This window comes from Oncorhynchus masou, chromosome 2, assembly GCF_036934945.1.
Source record: "Oncorhynchus masou masou isolate Uvic2021 chromosome 2, UVic_Omas_1.1, whole genome shotgun sequence".
Classification (NCBI taxonomy): domain Eukaryota; kingdom Metazoa; phylum Chordata; class Actinopteri; order Salmoniformes; family Salmonidae; genus Oncorhynchus; species Oncorhynchus masou.
Window position 1 is genome coordinate 35,859,619 of NC_088213.1, and position 6,890 is coordinate 35,866,508.

A 6,890-nucleotide genomic window follows, 5' to 3' on the forward strand; every position below is an offset into this window, starting at 1 on the left:
TTTGTGGGGTAGATCTCTGCATGAAACAAAATACTAAATAAGGGGTGAACCGTAACTTATTTATATATATGTGCCCTTTGTTCACCATAGTGGTGTTGATTATTGTTACTATGTCCGTTGGTCGTGTGAGTACCTGTGCTGTGTGTTCTGGGCTTTTCTGTTTGTGTTTCAACCATGCGTTTTGTTACGTGTTTGGTCTTGTCCCCTTTAAACTGCACGCCGTAATTTGGACTGAATAAAACCCCTATTACTCATTCCTGTGCCTGTCTCACGAATCATTCATGCCAACATGACAAGTGCAAGTAAAAATTTGCCCATAAGTGTAAATTGATTTAGTATCAAGAATGTAAACATGTATGTAACGTGTATGTCATTTGTGGTTTAACAGTATATGCTGTATTTTTGTGTCTGAAGAAATAATACCAGACATCTAATTGATAAATTCCGAATATGCACAGCAATCCACTCACCATTATTTCTAATCATTACAAACATACGCACACATTAACAAAAGCTTACTTTCTTCCCCATAGACCTGGATGACTAGTAAATTCTCGCCTGTTGACTTCACTTGATCTGGTGGAAGGTTATCTCTGGTGAACACACAGCTGTAGATGTCGGAGGCTTCTTTTGTAACATCCTTCATGGTGAAACTGGTGTCATCTTCAGCTTCTTACAGAACAGTCATTCTTATCCCATCTTCATTCTTACAAAGGTAAACCTGAACCTCGACCCACTGTTGTTCCAGGCCGACAGTGCTACATTTAAAATCTATGTTACCCCCTTTTCTCACCATGAATGTTGGGACAAAGTGCCTCGCAGGGTAGGTATCTGCATAGATCAGAATACTCAATAAGTGGATAACTTCCAAGAATAAGTGGATGATAAACAACTTTTTGTTTGATGTTGTTTTTTGTTTTCTGAGTACTGTATATCATGTAGATACTATATTTTTAAACATATATACTTTACCTGTGTATTCAGATTTGGCAAGTTTGGATGCTGTGACTACTTGGAACTAGAATACTTGATTAAGTCCTGTTTCTCTATGATGCAGATGAGCTTTGTAAGATACTATAAACATAGATCATTAAAAGAAATGTTGCTCTTGATCATTTCTATCACTCGAAAAGTAGAACATATTCACAGGTCACAAGCCATGTGAGTCCTAATGCTGCCATGATGTATTGGCTGTCACGCCTTGATCTTTGTTTTCTTTATTATTTGGTTAGGTCAGGGTGCGACAAGGGTGGTTTGTGTAGTTTTGTATTGTCTAGGGGTTTTGTATGTTTATGGGGTTTCCTTGTCTAGGTGTTTGTGTAACGGTTTTCTATATGCGAAGGAGAGTCGGACCAAAATGCGGCGTGGCTATTGTGATTCATGTATCATGAAACAAAGTAAACACGAATCAAATACAAAAACAACAAACGTAATGTGAAAACCGAAAACAGCCTATACTGGTGCAAAGTAACACTGAACAAGGACAAGGACAATCACCCACGAAACACTCAAAGAATATGGCTGCCTAAATATGGTTCCCAATCAGAGACAACGATAAACACCTGCCTCCGATTGAGAACCACTTAAGACAGCCATAGACTAACCTAGAAAACCCCACTAAGCTACAATCCCAATACCTGTGAAAAAACCGCAAGACAAAACACACCACATACAAAAACCCATGTCACACCCTGGCCTGACTAAATAGGTAAAGAAAACACAAAATACTAAGACCAGGGCGTGACAGAACCCCCTCCCCCCCAAGGTGCGGACTCCCGGCCGCACACCAAAACCCATAGGGGAGCGTCCGGGTGGGCGTCTGTCCATGGTGTCGGCTCCGGCGCAGGACGTGGACCCCACTCTAACAAAGTCTTTGTCCATATTCCTCGCATCCTTAGATAGGTGACCCTCGCCGCCGACCTTGGCCTAGTAGTCCTCACCAAGGACCCCACTGGACTGAGGGGCAGCTCGGGACTGAGGGGTAGCTCGGGACTGAGGGGTAGCTCGGGACTGAGGGGTAGCTCGGCACTGAGGGGTAGCTCGGCATTGAGAGGAAGCTCAGGCAGGTAATTGGCTCTGGCAGATCCTGGCTGGCTGGCGGTTCTGGCAGATCCTGGCTGACTGGCGGATCTGGAAGATCCTGGCTGACTGGCAGATCTGGAAGATCCTGGCTGACTGGCGGATCTGGAAGAGTCTGGCTGACTGGCGGATCCTGGCTGACTGGGGGGTCTGGAAGATCCTGGCTGACTGGCGGATCCTGGCAGACTGACGGCTCTGGCTGCTCCATGCTGACTGGCAGCTCTGGCTGCTCCATGCTGACTGGCGCCTCTGGCTGCTCCATGCTGACTGACGGCTCTGGCTGCTCCATGCTGACTGAGGGCTCTGGCTGCTTCTTGCAGACTGGACAGCTCTGGAGGCTTCTTGCAGACTGGCAGCTCTGGCGGCTTCTTGCAGACTGGCAGCTCTGGCTGCTCCATGCAGACTGGCAGCTCTGGCTGCTCCATGCAGACTGGCAGCTCCTTGCAGACTGGCAGCTCTGGCTGCTCCTTGCAGACTAGCAGCTCTGGCTGCTCCTTGCAGACTGGCAGCGCTAAACAGGCTGGAGACTCCGACAGCGCTGGAGAGGTGGAAGGCTCTGACTGCGCTGAACAGGCGGGAGACTCCGGCAGCACTGGAGAGGAGGAAAGCTCTGACGGCGCTGGAGAGGCGAGGCGCACTGTAGGCCTGATGCGTGGTGCTGGCACTGGTGGTACTGGGCCGAGGAGACGTACAGGAAGCCTGGTGCGGTAGGCTGCCACCGGAGGACTGGTGCGTGGAGGTGGTACTGGGTAGACCGGACCGTGCAGGCGCACTGGAGCTCTTGAGCGCCGAGCCTGCCCAACCTTACCTGGTTGAATACTCCCGGTCGCTCTGCCAGTGCGGCGAGGTGGAATAGCCCGCACTGGGCTATGCAGGCGAACCTGGGACACCGTGCGCAAGGCTGGTGCCATGTAAGCCGGCCCAAGGAGACGCACTGGGGACCAGATGCGTAGAGCCGGCTTCATGGCATTTGGCTCGACGCTCACTCTAGCCCGGCTGATACGCGGAGCTGGAATGTACCGCACCGGGCTATGCACCCGCACTGGGGACACCGTGCGCACCACAGCATAACACGGTGCCTGCCCGGTCTCTCTAGCCCCCCGGTAAGCACAGGAAGTTGGCGTAGGTCTCCTACCTAGCGTCGCCATACTCCCTGTGAGCCACCCCCCAAGAAATTTTTGGGGCTGACTCTCGGGCTTCCATCTGCGTCGCCGTGCTGCCTCCTCATACCAGCGCCTCTCCGCTTTCGCCAACTCCAGTTCTTCCTTGGGGCGGCGATATTCTCCAGGCTGTGCCCAGGGTCCTTCTCCGTCAAGGATCTCCTCCCAAGTCCATTTATCCAAATAGTGCAGCCTCTCCCACTGCTGCTGCTGCTGCTGCTACCTCTGTTGCTTCTCCTGCTGCTCTTCACCACGCCGCTTGGTCCTGTTGTGGTGGGTGATTCTGTAACGGTTTTCTATATACGAAGGAGAGTCGGACCAAAATGCGGAGTGGCTATTGTGATTCATGTTTAATGAAACAAAGTAAACACGAATCAAATACAAAAACAACAAACGTAATGTGAAAACCGAAAACAGCCTATACTGGTGCAAAGTAACACAGGACAAGGACAATCACCCGCGAAACACTCAAAGAATATGGCTGCCTAAATATGATTCCCAATCAGAGACAACGATAAACACCTGCCTCTGATTGAGAACCACTTCAGACAGCCATAGACTAACCTAGAAAACCCCACTAAGCTACAATCCCAATACCTGTGAAAAAACTCCAAGACAAAACACACCACATACAAAAACCCATGTCACACCCTGGCCTGACCAAATAGATAAAGAAAACACAAAATACTAAGACCAGGGCGTGACAGTTTGTATGTCTATGGTTGCCTAGATTAGTTCTCAATCAGATGCAGCTGTTTATCGTTGTCTCTGATTGGGGACCATATTTAGGTAGCCATATTCCTTGGATAGTTTATGGGTTGTTATTCTATGTTTAGTTGCCTGTTTACACTAGTCACATAGCTTCATGGTTCATTTTATTGTTTTGTTCAGTGTTCGTTCCTCTCATTAAAAGAGTTATGTACTCTTATCACGCTGCGCCTTGGTCTCCTCATTATGACGACCGTGACATTGGCTGAGACAAATCAAATCAAATCAAATTTTATTTGTCACATACACATGGTTAGCAGATGTTAATGCGAGTGTAGCGAAATGCTTGTGCATCTAGTTCCGACAATGCAGTAATAACCAACAAGTAATCTAACTAACAATTCCAAAACAAATTTCTTATACACAGTGTAAGGGGATAAAGAATATGTACATAAAGATATATGAATGAGTGATGGTACAGAGCAGCATAGGCAAGATACAGTAGATGGTATCGAGTACAGTATATACATATGAGATGAGTATGTAAACAAAGTGGCATAGTTAAAGTGGCTAGTGATACATGTATTACATAAGGATGCAGTCGATGATGTAGAGTACAGTATATACGTATACATATGAGATTAATAATGTAGGGTATGTAAACATTATATTAGGTAGCATTGTTTAAAGTGGCTAGTGATATATTTACATCATTTCCCATCAATTTCCATTATTAAAGTGGCTGGAGTTGAGTCAGTGTGTTGGCAGCAGCCACTCAATGTTAGTGGTTGCTGTTTAACAGTCTGATGGCCTTGAGATAGAAGCGGTTTTTCAGTCTCTCGGTCCCAGCTTTGATGCACCTGTATTGACCTCGCCTTCTGGATGATAGCGGGGTGAACAGGCAGTGGCTCGGGTGGGTGTTGTCCTTGATGATCTTTATGGCCTTCCTGTAACATCGGGTGGTGCAGACCTCACTACCCTCTGGAGAGCCTTACGGTTGTGGGCGGAGCAGTTGCCGTACCAGGCGGTGATACAGCCCGCCAGGATGCTCTCGATTGTGCATCTGTAGAAGTTTGTGAGTGCTTTTGGTGACAAGCCGAATTTCTTCAGCCTCCTGAGGTTGAAGAGACGCTGCTGCGCCTTCTTCACGATGCTGTCTGTGTGAGTGGACCAATTCAGTTTGTCTGTGATGTGTATGCCGAGAAACTTAAAACTTACTACCCTCTCCACTAATGTTCCATCGATGTGGATAGGGGGGTGTTCCCTCTGCTGTTTCCTGAAGTCCACAATCATCTCCTTAGTTTTGTTGACGTTGAGTGTGAGGTTATTTTCCTGACACCACACTCGGAGGGCCCTCACCTCCTCCCTGTAGGCCGTCTCGTCGTTGTTGGTAATCAAGCCTACCACTGTTGTGTCGTCCGCAAACTTGATGATTGAGTTGGAGGCGTGCGTGGCCGCGCAGTCGTGGGTGAACAGGGAGTACAGGAGAGGGCTCAGAACGCACCCTTGTGGGGTCCCAGTGTTGAGGATCAGCGGGGTGGAGATGTTGTTGCCTACCCTCACCACCTGGGTGCGGCCCGTCAGGAAGTCCAGTACCCAGTTGCACAGGGCGGGGTCGAGACCCAGGTTCTCGAGCTTGATGACGAGCTTGGAGGGTACTATGGTGTTAAATGCCGAGCTGTAGTCGATGAACAGCATTCTCACATAGGTATTTCTCTTGTCCAGATGGGTTAGGGCTGTGTGCAGTGTGGTTGAGATTGCATCGTCTGTGGACCTATTTTGGTGGTAAGCAAATTGGAGTGGGTCGAGGGTGTCAGGTAGGGTGGAGGTTATATGGTCTTTGACTAGTCTCTCAAAGCACTTCATGATGACGGAAGTGAGTGCTACGGGGCGGTAGTCGTTTAGCTCAGTTACCTTAGCTTTCTTGGGAACAGGAACAATGGTGGCCCTCGTGAAGCATGTGGGAACAGCAGACTGGTATAGGATTGATTGAATATGTCCGTAAACACACCAGCCAGCTGGTATGCGCATGCTCTGAGGGCGCGGCTGGGGATGCCGTCTGGGCCTGCAGCCTTGCGAGGGTTAACATGTTTAAATGTTTTACACACCTCGGCTGCAGTGAAGGAGAGACTGCATGTTTCCGTTGCAGGCTGTGTCAGTGGCACTGTATTGTCCTCAAAGCGGGCAAAAAAGTTATTTAGTCTGCCTGGGAGCAAGACATCCTGGTCCGTGACTGGGCTGGTTTTCTTCTTGTAGTCCGTGATTGACTGTAGACCCTGCCACATACCTCTTATGTCTGAGCCGTTGAATTGAGATTCTACTTTGTCTCTATACTGACACTTAGCTTGTTTGATAGCTTTGCGGAGGGAATAGCTGCACTGTTTGTATTCGGTCATGTTACCAGTCACCTTGCCCTGATTAACAGCAGTGGTTCGCGCTTTCAGTTTTACGCGAATGCTGCCATCAATCCACGGTTTCTGGTTAGGGAATGTTTTAATCGTTGCTGTGGGAACGTCATCTTCAACTCACGTTCTAATGAACTCGCACACCGAATCAGCGTATTCGTCAATGTTGTTGTCTGACGCAATACGAAACATGTCCCAGTCCACGTGATGGAAGCAGTCTTGGAGTGTGGAATCACCTTGGTCGGACCAGCGTTGGACAGACCTCAGCGTGGGAGCTTCTTGTTTTAGTTTCTGTCTGTAGGCAGGGATCAGCAAAATCGAGTCGTGGTCAGCTTTTCCAAAAGGAGGGCGGGGCAGGGCCTTATATGTGTCACGGAAGTTAGAATAACAATGATCCAAGGTTTTGCCAGCCCTGGTTGCGCAATCGATATGCTGATACAATTTAGGGAGTCTTGTTGTCAGATTAGCCTTGTTAAAATCCCCAGCTACAATGAATGCAGCCTCAGGATGTATGGATTCCAGTTTGCAAAGAGTCAAA